This window comes from Enoplosus armatus, chromosome 8 (genome assembly GCF_043641665.1).
Source record: "Enoplosus armatus isolate fEnoArm2 chromosome 8, fEnoArm2.hap1, whole genome shotgun sequence".
Lineage (NCBI taxonomy): Eukaryota > Metazoa > Chordata > Actinopteri > Centrarchiformes > Enoplosidae > Enoplosus > Enoplosus armatus.
This window is the reverse complement of record NC_092187.1, coordinates 13,324,187-13,336,670: the sequence shown is the minus strand read 5'-3', so window position 1 is coordinate 13,336,670 and position 12,484 is coordinate 13,324,187.

The window sequence follows — 12,484 nt, the reverse complement described above, 5'->3', positions numbered from 1 at the left end:
CTCATCCAGAGCAGGTAGTCGGGAGAGGATGGCTGTGGGTTAACCGCAAAATAAAGCAGGCCAGGCGGAGCCGCGCCCAGAGGACAGGGCAGGCTGGCAGACCACCGCTGCAGCCAGGCCAACGTGGATTTACAAAATACAACACAGGCTTTACTGCATTTTTATTTAGTGTACTTATCATATTGTTATTAAAATGGAAGTGCTTCATTACTCGATGCTGACTGACAGATTTGACCAAATTTAAGAGTTAAGAGATGTTTGCGTGTCAGGCTACATAAGCATGATCACATAAATGGATATAAACATCTGGGTGTTTTCAAACGCTGGTAATTTCACAATTTCTACACAGCAATAGTCTGCAACTTAAAATAAAGTATGTTTTTGTGTCCTTATATGGTCAAAGTTGGAAATGCGCGGCGCCATGAGATAATAAGCATGTTAACTCATGGTCACCACATGAGTGTATTTAATATAGACAAAATGGTTTTAATTCAGCTCTTTGACAGAAAGATATATTTACTTGGAAGATTATACCAACACGTTATCAAGTCATGTCTCGTCAATGATGTAGGCCTAATCTGTTATATCTTAATGTGATTTATAATCAAATGGACCATTTCTAAATATGCTCTACGCTTTAGTTTATCATGGTCTATAATTAGTCCTGCAGGAGTTAATTCTTCATTTCCCTGCTGCAGTCCGCAGAGCAAACCGGTGAGAAAGCAGACGGAATAAATCCACAGTTGGACGCGTCTCGTCGGAAGTCCAAGTTCAAGTTAAGAGGCGGTCGCTCCATCCGTCCAGACAGCAAAACAAAAGACACACACGTTCATCATTAATCATCTCACAAAGAATAAAGCGCTTTCAACTTTCTGGGCATATTTCACACTAAATGCAGGCAAGACCAAAGGGATCAAGTATGTGTACAGGTGCATTTTAAAAAAACGTATGCTTCGAAACAAAGATCTCTGTGGAACTATTATAACCAATGAGGATTTTCTTCTAACAATATGTTTGAAAATAGAGAGCTCCTAAAGGTTTAACATGTATATTTAAAGTGTGATTATAAGAAGTAAATTGATCAAATCGGACCCTTTAGACAACGTTGTGAGTTTTGAAGGTTACTTCATTTTCAATCGGCAGCTTTAGGCGAACTGTTTGGTTCTGCAGCGCGGGAGGAAACTGAATCTCCTGGAAACGGGAATCAAAATAATCTTCTTCAGGGGTATCTTCCTAAATCTTGCGGCTTGCGTTATAGGCCAATATTTCCACGCCACTTATATTCATGCCATAATGGGCATTACAGCCTGTAACACCATGCAGCTTTCAAAATGTTCACAAATAGAAAATGTGTCAAAATGCTGACAGAGTTCCGGGGACACACGCTGTGAATGTTTGTGAGCTTAACACGCCACTATACAGTGAACTGAGAGAATATTTTGCCAATAGTGTTAAATGGAAACTGTTTCTGAACGCAGACAATGGTCTGCGTTTAAAAAAAGGCGAATTATATCAGTTTTTAATGGATAGTGTGCAAACGAGGACGAATTTGCATTAAATTCCAGCACTGCAGATCCAACTGTATCCTGTACAACTCTTTCATAATCATAAACTGAAATACCACATTTTACATTTCCTTCCTGAAATCACCTTATTGACGTATCTTTAAGATGCACAAATGTTCCTTTGCATTATTTATTTCTTAAATGCACCTTAATGTCCTTCACAATTATCATACGCTTCCTGTGGAGCATAGGCGACATTTCCACATTCACAAAACGTATGGAATAAACTATATTATGAGATATATAACTTTCTTTACACTGTCATTAATAGTAAACATTATATTTTGCTGTACAGAATGTTACAACATGAAGCCAACCATATTTGGTATAGGCAAATGGTTTATTTATACAGCCAACGCTGTGAAGCTCACTTTGCTTTAAGAAACCAAATAAAAAATCCGACAAATTTACAGTAAGCGATTTTAAAAAGGACAACAACTTCCTCATCAGGCATGCAGTAGGCCAACAGTGACTGTTTGAAGAGCCTAAAATCAACATGGGCTGCTGGTTTGGAAGAGCTGCGGACTGGAAAATGCTGTCTGCACCTGCTTGTTGTTGGTTAACTCGTTGTGATGGAGGAAATCTTCAAGTGAAATGGTCCACAGGAAGGCATACCCTGAAACATATCCACAAAGCGAAAGTAAAAAAGGCACGTGATATATTGATCCAAATTGTTTCTGAAGAGCTTATGCGAGCAGCATCCAGGACACAGTCAGCTGCAGAGTATAGCATTGAGGCCACGCTGCTAAAAGCATATTTACCGCAAAAATGCATTAAGCATTTGGCAAAGCAGCCAAATTAGGATTTAACTGACGTGCACTACTGATGTATTTTGCAAAAAATGAATCTTAATCTAATCCAGCAGACGCATTTGGCTACGAGAACTTGCTGTAACTGAGCCAACAAAGTAGGATATTTAGGTGACAAAAATACAATTCTGCGGCATTGGGACATTCCCTTCGGGAAAACAGACGGTTATCTGAATTCATTCAGTTTAAATTTGACTTCACAAAAGGACGCGTCGATGTGTTTTCAGTTCTTTGTGAAGGTTAGTTTGTTATATAGTTTCGAGATGGTTGCTAAAATAAACTATGTGTAGTTAAGTTGGTGCTGTAGGTCTAAGCCTATATGCAATTTAATAATTGTTATAATAAATTGCTTGAAATGGCTCCAGAGATGAGTTTTTTTTGGGTACAATGTGACTTTGAGCGCCTACCTGCAATCAAACATGTGGTACTTGAGCAACTATTGGCTCAAACCCTTCAGCCTATATAAATGAAGTAATTCAACCGTAATATTTTGCATTCATGCATGCACAAACATTTGCCAACTGCTGTCCTCAGATCAACCAATTGATGTTTCCATTCATCAAAGGACTGTGTTCATGTGAATTTACGTATAGCAAGCTTAATATGAATATTAATATGAAATATGATACATTTACCGAGGCGTTGGCTTAAGAGCGAGAAAAACAAAAAGCAGTGAATCCTATTTTAATAAACACATTTAAAACCTCGATTTGGAAGTACTTTAAGAGCTGCCAGAGTCGTTGTGAAAAATAAAGTATTCATTTAAATGTACAAAGACTCCTCATGTGTGAGAGCTATTATTAAGTCGAATGACTCGCTACTCAAAATATAACCGACTTCCTGTACAGGTCTAAGCCAGATCCCCATCTTCCGCGTGTATTGAGCATTTGACTATTTACCAGGCGACAAACATGCCTGGTTGTCCTGAAGATTGCAGAGATTTTGTCTCAAAAAGCCTTTAATTGTGCGAGAGCGAACACCAACTCGTCCATATGTTTAATATCCCATGTGTCTCATTTAAAAACAACCTCACCCAGGTCACTGGAGTTTTCGGTGCCACAAAAAGAGTGGAAGGCAAAGTAGCCAAAGTTTAAGTTAAATTAAAGACAGACTGGGGAACCAAAGTGAAATGATGGTGGAGTTTGCACTGTCGCCTGCTGTCTGGGCGAGGACAGCAGTGAATCAGTTCAGCCTGCTCTTGATTTCTTTCTCGCGCTCTCCTGCATAAATGAACGGATATGGATTGATGGGCCAACTAGGCAAATTAATCCATGGACCACAATTACTGCGGGCTCACTTGTACCCGTGTATTGCACACATTATGAAGATGAGCAAGACGAAGTTCAAGTTCAAAGTCACTGTGCTCAGACAGAGCTGGGTGTGCTCAGGAGAGGACACCCCTCACCTCTTTCACCTCGCTCGTAAAACAAAAACAGTAGCCGTTTGCACAAATCTGATCCTACTGAAAAAATTAGCTGAGACTCTCATTCAACCGGTGAACCAAAAATAAATGACACCACAACTGCGAATAATCTGATGAACCTCTCCACAGCGGATTCCAATTATTAACAAATGGCCATGCATTAATTTATTGTAAGTAGACCTGCTTTAATCTTGTCTGTAAATAACAGTATGTTAAAGCAGTTGGCTGTAGACAGATAACGCTGTTTATCAACACTGTGCCTCTTAATGATTTGGGTTTTCTGTTGTTTTAAGTCTGACATACATCAGAAATTCTGGCTGCACTTTGTGATTCGCCTTAATCCCCTAAAAATGACGCAACATCGGTTTCCAAATCAGATCGATTCAAATTTGATTATTCTAAGTATTGGTCTTATAGGCAAATCCAAACATGTCTTTTGTCATGCATTGTTTACCGGTAGAAAAGGGTCTAAACTACATGCTACCCCCGCAATATTAATTCATATCAATATTCATATTAATCTGAACTAATCGATTTAATCTGGAATTAAAAAGACGCGCACTGATGCAAGAAAGACACAAACTCAGTCAAACCTGAGTTATTTGCAGCATAAACATAAATAAACAAAACAAAAATAAAATGAAGATTCCCATATTGTAATTAGATTTCCACAAAGGTCCCGGCTGCTTTGTATTTTGTTGTGGTGCAGTGGTGATTTAAAAAAGCTTTGCATCGTTTTTCTATGTGAATTATTCTATAACGAACACTTAAATACAAGTCAAATGTAAGAAATTGCAGCACTTTTATTAACATATTCAGAGGAGTAATAGGGCGGTGAAAACCCACATTCTCTCACTTTTTCTTCCTGCGTGGGATTTTATGGAGAAGCCAACAAAACTCCAAAACTTCGGACTCTGAATTGAACTGTGTTACCGCATCCCCAGAAAAGTGCATCGGCGCTTCAGAGCTTTAATTAATTTTCTATTTAATTGCATAATTAACGATTGAAGAGGCTGTAAAATAATCCGCATCGGTAAGATATTAAATGCGTGAGAGGGTTTTACATGTAGTTATATGGCAATAATTTCGAGACTAAGATACAGGGTACAAATTAATGTGCGACATTAGGCCATCTGACTGGTTTTAACCTGTTGACTAATAATGTAGAGAATAACAAAACAACATGAATCCGTTTCCAATGTAAAGTAAGGTCAGATATAATCTGGCGAGTGACAGAGAATGAATCAAATCAAATGATTGTCTGAAAAAGTTTTTATTTATAGTGGCGTAATACAAATCAAAATAATAAAACACATGAAAGATCAATATTCATCATTCAATCTCCACAATATATTTACTCAACATTAATCCAGGAAAGGTGCTGGCATTAAAAATGAACGAATGATAGCAATGTTCACTGCTCACTGAGAGGTTAAAACAATAACTGAATCTTTATGGGGGGAAATGTAAAAAATGTTTTCTACATCACTGCAAACAATGTTTTATCTGACTCAGACATTTTAATTTGGTTAATTAGTTCTTTGTTGTAGAGGGCACTGTAGGAGCAAAAAAGCTGGTTTGGTGGGTGTATTAGCAGATCAAACTCTTTCTAAACTAATAATTTTGTATTTCTGCAGCAAACATCTAACAGAGCAGCTGCAAAATTCTGATGCAAAGGACATGCGATCTCTATTCAGGGATATAATCAAAGTACTTAATATTTCAACATTGAACTGACAACTTCAACACAGTCACACATTGTAAATGGAGAGTGAACACACAACCTTAAGACAGGAAGTAGATAAAATGTCCTAATATATCATCTAATTTTACCAAATGAATACTGGTGGTCCACAAAACACCCCCCTGGTTTGACTCCCACATGTAAACGGTTCTCTCAAGCCTGCATAGACTTTTGTGGAATCCTGGAAATATCCCGAAGTAGAAATATTTGTTCATGACCTTCCGTAAGGTCAGAGTAAACACAAAAAGACCATTTAGCTCGGCTGAATTTGGCCAGGAATCCGGGGAAGTCTGTTCCAAGAGCAGGTAGAGATGTACAGTATGTTACAAGCAATTCAATGTTTAGCCATCCAACCTTAACGAATAAAATGCAAGTAAATGACGTTCCTAAAACTACAGATCGAATTGACTGAGAGGCGCTGGCTCTTAAAGCTGAGAAATTGATCGGGTGGGCAGTTTTAAGCTGGAGCCAGATGTGACCCACAGGCTGCTAAATGAGCATCACTGTTTTAAATCAATTAGGAAGTGCTGCAGAATGATGCAGTTGTTCTCAGTATAGTTCTTTACCACAGTGAAGTGTAAACTATTTTATTAACACCTCAAACTGGATTTATCAGAAACGTAATTTTGTAGAAGTTCAGTTGAGACATTTGGAGAATGCACACAAAGAACCTCGATGCTGCAGCCGTGACTCAGAGTCCTTTCTGTCTTTTTAAAGTTTTATCTTATTTTGTGTTGAGTTTTGCATCAAATCATACATGTTATATACTGAAAAGACAAGCAGTTTCTTTTCATTCATGTAATCATTTTTTACAACATAATTTTTTTTTTTTACAGATCTAATTTTATCATTTAGTAGTCATAGTAGTAAACATTAATAATAGTCATAAGATTTTATCTTTTTTCGTTTTTTTAAGATTTTTAGTGACAAATTTATATGGATTCATCTCAAAATGTGACTATAATGTGATGTAAAAATGTACAGTAAAGTCATCTCAGCATATGTTTCTCATTAAAGTAATATTAACCATTTGGTGCATGCATTATTTCATGTCCACCAGTAAAGCAGGACATGATAAACAATATACCCAGGATTCAGTTCATTTATGTGCATATTTTCATTCACTTTGATATTGCTTCCATGAGAGAAAAATACAGTTTTGTGTTGCAGATCTAACGTCTGTACTTTTTGTTTATACATCGTCTTAGAAGTGTTACAAGAAACTGGAAGGAGGCAACCTACAAGAGTCAAACAAATGTTTAAAATATAGTCAGACGCGGTACACTGGAGTGCTATTGTCTCTGAAAACATTGCAACGCCTACTGCAGCACAACCATCTAAACACTCATCAGCACAATGATCAGTTAGGATGTATATATGAAACGGCTGATTTGACCTTTTAAAATGTCTTTGTAAGCTTACAACAGTAATTACCACACAAGCAAACAGTATACAGAGAGCGCTGATGTGGTATTTGTATTGTTTCCTATTGTTCCAGCAGCTAATAACTTGCCAATAGATTGTGTGTAAAATAAATTCATTAAAAGAGCAGATTTGATTTCAAAAGAACGTGTGCTGGTTGCTAGAACTAATATTAAAAAAAACAACCTCTGGCTTTGAGGTTTTACCCAAAGACCTACATTTTAATCAAATGCCATACTATATTCATAACTTGTATTACAAAAATATAGAATAATTATCATCGGATGTTTGACTGTTGGCCATACAGTTTGGTAAAAAAAAAATCCAAGTTGGTAAAATTAATAATATGATGATATCACATTTGACTTAATTCATTTGATCAATGTCCCCTGATGATGCTACATTACATACAGCACATCATGAATACACCAGTAACTACTTAGAAAGACAATGTAAGAGATCTGAATGGATTCTCAGTCATATTTTTCACAAACTCGACGCCCACATGCAAACACACCGACTTGATTCTGTGCATTTTCATCTTGATTCTAGGCAGAAAGATTTTGTTTGTGTTTATTTATGCACACGTCAACTGAGCGAGGAAAATGTCGTTTTTAAAACATGCTCCCTGCCTGTGGGTATAATAACCACAAGAGAGCAGCTTTTCCAAAACTGGATATCAACCATTTGGAAAAGAGTCTTTCCACATGATCAATGGCATGAAAGGAAAACTCCTGATGGAACATTATGAATAAAAAGATAAAAGTCACATTTTTGTGGACATTCACTGAAATTTTGCCACTTTCCGCATCTGTGCAATTGTCCAGAGTCAAGCAGTCCAAATCATGAGTTCTTACATCTTAGAAACAAACAAAAATCCTCAAAGCAATACTCACTTTTTTTCTGTACCTCCATTTTGTGTGTTTAGAAGAGCAACACAACTACAACGTACAGTAACTTTATGTCCTGTACATGACCTATATTGCACACGTTGATATATAATAATAATACATACACTAATACACTGATCATATGAACAGTGTACACCTTCTGTAGACCTGGTAATCCAAATGACTACAATTCCTTTATATGTAAAGTCTTGTTCTTTATTGAGTACTATGAGTAAAAGGAAGGAAGGAAATATTTTACACTTTAAAAAATTATGTATATATTTTTTTTATTAGTTTCTTTGTATGCTGACTTGAGTTAAACTAGCATCTGTCTCTTCTTTCCAAATGTGTCTCGTTATAATGCACTGCTCTTACTTTGCACATGATTTATACACGTCTTGCTATTCATTGCATATACATAGTCTATAATTTTGCTTAATGTGTTCTGGCTCTGGTTGTTCAATAACCCCTATTTGCTCCACTATTCTGTTCTTATATTTTTCTATTCTATATCCATGTAGAAATCACAGCTATAATGACCCACTTTAATCAAGATTATTCATGTTCTATCTTGTTATTTTCATGAATTTTAATTATAGTAAATCAATCTTCGGAGAGAAATGTACTTGTGGTTTATGAAAGTTCCATTTCACTAGACAATTTATATCAAACTTTTAGGTACTCGGAGTCCAGCTGAGTCAGCCTCGCTGACAACAACTTCCAAGTGGCTACAGCAGGTTTTACATCCATTTTATGGCTAGAAGGCAAATAAATCCTGACTGGTTTTTCTCCCCCTCTTTGACTTACCTCTTAATCCTTACTTCTATGCTTTTGGTTCTTCTTTCCAATAGATGCAGAAGTCAAAACGAGCTTGCAAGTCCGCCTTCTTCGCCACTGATGTCCCGGGCTGTGAGTTTGAGGAGGAAGACTTTAATGAATAGCAGTTTTATAAAAAGTAAACTTTAAAGATACAGTACTTCCCACTGAAGCCTCCAAAACTATATTTTTTGTGAGAACGTGTTTGACTTTAGTCTTGTATCTGCACAGAAAACTGTGAGCATACTGTATATATTAAAGATAAAAACTCCCTAAAATATTCCAATTCACTGTTTAATGCTTGAAGTCAGTCTCTTATTAACTTAACCTGAATTAAGCAAATCAACAGTATATTTCTACTACAGGAGAGAAATACAAAATACATACAAAACTGTATCAGATCTAAATAACACCCATAAAAGCATAAACAAGAAAAATACATAGCTAATCATTCCCATTTTCTTGCGTCTACTCTCTTTAACTGAGACTTCCCATTTAGTTACACTAAGAGCAGTAAGCCTGTTTCAAGTCATCCAACAGTGGAAAACACAAATCAAAATTACCACTTACATCTGCATTCATCTGAATGTACCAGCACTGGATTTAAAAGTATTGCCAAGTATGCAAATTAGAGGTTAGAGAAAGTCCTGAAAATGTGGTTAAAGACAGATCAGATGCTGTTACCTGCTGGGTGTTGACCGGAGATATCTGTTGAAGATCTGGGGCTGTTCAAACACATGGCGTACCAGCTGCCCATTACTAGCCAGGGCCTTCAGCAATGACAGCAGCAGCTATGAAACAAAATAAAGCAAACATTTAAGGAGAAGATACCGATTTACTAGATTTGTTTCTTGAAATTACTGCTGAGACTAAAGCAAAAACATGAAGACATGGGGGCACAAGGTAAAATTCAGAACATGGGTTTGCTTTGGCTTTACAGACACCACTGGCAATAATGCATAGAAGAGGGGCATCATAACTAACTAAAATACAATTTAAGGATTAAATCATGTAAATAAATCATGTAACACAATATACTGTAAGTGACTTGTATGCAGTGCAGAACATACAGTATATGGTTACAACACAAAAAATAGCACACAGATGACAGCAAACCTACAGCATCTTAATTAGGAGGAATGGGACAATGCTATTTTTCACTCGCTCAGTATAGCACACTATAGCACCATGGTGTGGCATGCTTATATGCATTTCCACCGTTCCCATCACAGCAGGGGATATCCATGTTGATCCAACAATATTATGGTTCTGCTTGACAGCAGAACTGAACCCCCAAAGCGTTCCTGCCTGCCACTGAGCTGTCACAGCAAAATGGCTGACTCAACATATGTGGTCATACAGGCAGCCAGAGAGAAGTGTCCTTTCTAAAAATCTTGCTACATCATGACCACTACTTTTTTTGTAGCTCCTCCGTAAAGTTTGAGTTGCACCGATTTGGATTTCACTCCAGGGTTTCTGTGCGACATGTATCTAACAAATAGGACCCACGCTGTTTTCAGCTTCCTCCTTTCTGCTGTGCCATCAGAGCTGTAGTAAGGCCCCTTGCTGTGTCAAGCTATTGATAACGCAAACTGGAACACGTTTATTGTGAGGCAGCAAAAGAAAGTGTTAGGAGGTGTCTTAGCAACCAATTGCTATTTATTTTTATAGTTACACTGGCGTCATAGAAACGATTGTCTGTCGGTCCGTCTACCACTTTGGTCAATGACAGTGCCATGACATTTTCTACAGGCATCCGTGGTCCCCAGAGGATGAAGCCCACTGACTTTGGTGATCCCAACTAACCCTCTAGCCAACGGGAGGTTAACATTGTTTTTTAGTGAAATGTTTCCACAGATATCCATGCCTAGAGGATTAATCCAGATGACTTTGGCAATCCGACTTTTCATTTAGCACCACCAGGTCAATGACTTTATTGATAGTGAAGATGGTAAACATTATACCTGCTAAACCTCAGCATGTTATCATTGTCATCATGAGCATGTTAGCATGCTGATGTTAGCATTTAGCTAAAAGCACCTCTGTGTCCCTCACAGAGCTGCTCGTGTGGCTGTAGTCTAGACTGGGCTATAGACTTCCAACACATCTTCATCTATATTTAAACACTTTTCCGTCCTTTTTGCTTTCAGTGTATCATGTCATTATTTAAGAGCATTCCTAGTAATTAATTCATTTACGTGGCAACAGTCTATTTTATTCTGGTCAATAGACCCAAACTTAGATTCCCATAAAGAGGAGCTTGTCACCTTGACAAATGCCACCTCTATCATTCCCTATTTACCCTTCATATCTGTGCTGCCCTCTGTGATAATCCATGTTTTAGGCAGCTAAATTAAAAATCTGCCAGACCACCACTGATAATGTGACGACAAAATGACAGTAAATCCTCATGCAGCCTCAACAATTCACTCATTTTCACAACTGTGCTGCCTCAAGTGATCACAGCAAACAGCCCTTTGTATCTAATTCTACAGGAAAGGCGAGAGCCCCACTGTTGAAGCAATACTTTGTAATGGTATTAGGAGGGCTATAAAAGTGTCAGAGCCCTGTAAACCGGCAATCAGAGAGTGAGCCATGGTCTGTTGCTTTTGCAGGCATCAATCACTAAGTAATGTATATGAAGTCTGAAAAGATTGCTGGGCATTTGACATAATGTGATAGGTCTACTTTGTTTAGTATTACTGAACATTAATACTTAAAAGTACTTTTCCCATAAATGCACTGTGTACACAACTAGTGAACCAGAATTTTTTTTTTAAAACTTATATATATATATATATATATATATGTATTGGTATGAAATTCAGAAGGAAACTCCAAGTGTCATCTAGAATTTTCTTGCATTTCCTTTGCATACTGCTCTGCATTTAGAACCACCTTAGTTATGGAAAGCAACAAATTGTTTCTTGTTGCACATCTAAACTAATACTGTTTCTTTGTTTACTTCCAGCAGTCTGGATATAAATGATGACAAAGCAATCACATTAATTAAAGAATCTCTACTTAAGCTTCTTGTGAACTTGCACTTAAAAATTAACTATACATAGTATAACAATAGTCAAACCGCATGGATAAGAATTTAGCAAACGTGTCATGTAATGGCAGCTTTCTTTTGTATTATACACGTATAGTATTATATTAGTATATGTATTTTTTTTCTTTCTGCCTCTATTCAATTGTGGACAGTTGAGGTGACAGGAAACAAGGTGAAAAAAGAGATGGGAATGGCATGCAACAATAAAACCAGAACGTTGCAATCACGGTAAAAAGGCCACCAGGACACCCTGCTGCCACAAGATTGAAATTTTTGGTTTTAATATTTATATTTTATATATTAAATATTTCAACAACTATTAGATGAACTTTGATCTCCTCACCTGTCATCTAGCATTATCCTCAGGTCAATATTTTATTTTTTGTCCAATCATCTGGTTTGTGAACAAATACATGCAACACAAAAGACATTCCCATCAGCCTCAGCTGTACTTTGTGTCTAGTGCTAATTAGACAATGTTAGCATGCTACCACGCTAAACTAATATGGTGAAAATGTAAACATTATACCTGCCAAACATCAGCATGTTAGCATTGTCATTGTGAGCAAGTTAGCATGCCTTTATGAGCATTTGACTCAAAGCACTCCTGTGCCTAAGTACAGCCTCACAGATCTGCTATGGCTGTAGACTCTTAGTCTTGTTAGTGAATGAGGCAACATATGACCAGTTTATGGGGCAATAGGAGATACTAGAGTCGAAGTGCTTTACTATTCTGTGGCGGTAGTGCTACCTCCAGTTG